Raw genomic sequence first — 1,455 nt, forward strand, 5'->3', positions numbered from 1 at the left:
TCTTTGACCTTCTCCTGGCTATCTCCTGTATTGTACCTTGACCATACAAGAATCTTCTAACTTACCTCTTCTGAGAGTATGTCATAGAACATTCCAAAGGAATCATACTTAGAGGCCAAAAGCATGTGAACAAACTGGCCCTGTTAATTTTCTTGCTGTCCCTGTCCACCTTAATTTATTACCATTAGAACATACCCTTCTGTCCTTCAGTCATACTTGTGCATAATTGTCCATAACAATACAATTTTCCCTGGGTCTTTGGATTTTCATTTCCCAAGGCTCCTGCGTCATTTAAAATTCATCTTAAATACACTTACATGATTTTCTCTTGTTAATCTTTTTTGATATAAGGGTCTCCACTATGAACCTGGCAGTGGGTGAAAAAAGGATGTTACTTTTCCTTTTCTTCCATTTGTTCCCAGATTTTTTTTCTGGTTCCAAAGCACCTTTTAATTTTATTATTATTATTATTTTGGTACTGGGGATTGAACTCAGGACCCTGGGCTTGTCAGGCAGGCACTTATGCTGCTGAGCTATCTCCCCAGCCCTTTAGCTCCAAATCTTGGAAGCAACCAAAATGCCCATCACCTGAGGAATGGATGAAAAAGATGTGGTACTTTTATACAATGGAGCATGACTCAACTATAAAGAATGATAAACTTGAAGCCTTCATATATAAGTGGATGCCACTTGAAGATATACTCATAAGTGAAATAAACCAGAAGTACACGTGTAAATATCACATAGTCTCCCTAGTATAAGAACTCAAAAGAAAAAATAAAAATTGAAAGGTATAACTCTTTATTTCATTGAAAAAATTTTCCAGACTCCTCTGTATAGCATTCAAAAATTCTGTGTTGTATGAAAGGAGAGAAAGTTAGCATTCAAAAATGTTAACAGTTTGGACCCAGACTACCTACTTGTCAAAGCATACTCCACAGTTCCAACAGCCTGCGACTTCATCCTAACACTGAGATAAAGAGGGGAAGTATGAGCTTTGGAGAGAGCTGGGCATCGTAGAGTAGAAAAAGGAATGTCTTCTTCCCCCTGCAAGGTTTCTAACACCCCAACAGTGACAGCTTAGAATGAGTATAAAATGATACACTTACCTAACCAAAGTTTTATGTGTCACAGGAGCCCTTTTTATTATTTTGAGACAGGGTCTTGCTAAGTTGCCCAGGGTAGGCTTGATCCTGAGATTTTCCTGCCGCAACCCCTGGAGGGGCTGCCATTATAGGTGTGTGGCACCATATCCAGCTGGCCTTGGTGGTGTCTGATAAGAAGTCTTCAGACATATAAATAGCTGTTTTCATATATGTGTCATTTTTCCCCTTCTGCTTTCAACATTTTCTCTTTCCTTTTCTTCTTCTTCTTCTTCTTCTTCTTCTTCTTCTTCTTCTTCTTCTTCTTCTTCTTCTTCTTCTTCTTCTTCTTCTTCTTCTTCTTCTTCTTCTT

The 1,455-nt window shown here is 38.4% G+C and overlaps 1 pseudogene; it reads left to right on the forward strand.

The window, feature by feature from the left end:
• Nucleotides 1-854: 854 nt before the first annotated feature.
• On the forward strand, nt 855-887 carry LOC111813128 (annotated as a pseudogene).
• The last annotated feature ends 568 nt before the right edge of the window (nt 888-1,455 follow it).

Source organism: Octodon degus, unplaced genomic scaffold (genome assembly GCF_000260255.1).
Source record: "Octodon degus isolate 3935 unplaced genomic scaffold, OctDeg1.0 scaffold00164, whole genome shotgun sequence".
Taxonomy (NCBI): domain Eukaryota; kingdom Metazoa; phylum Chordata; class Mammalia; order Rodentia; family Octodontidae; genus Octodon; species Octodon degus.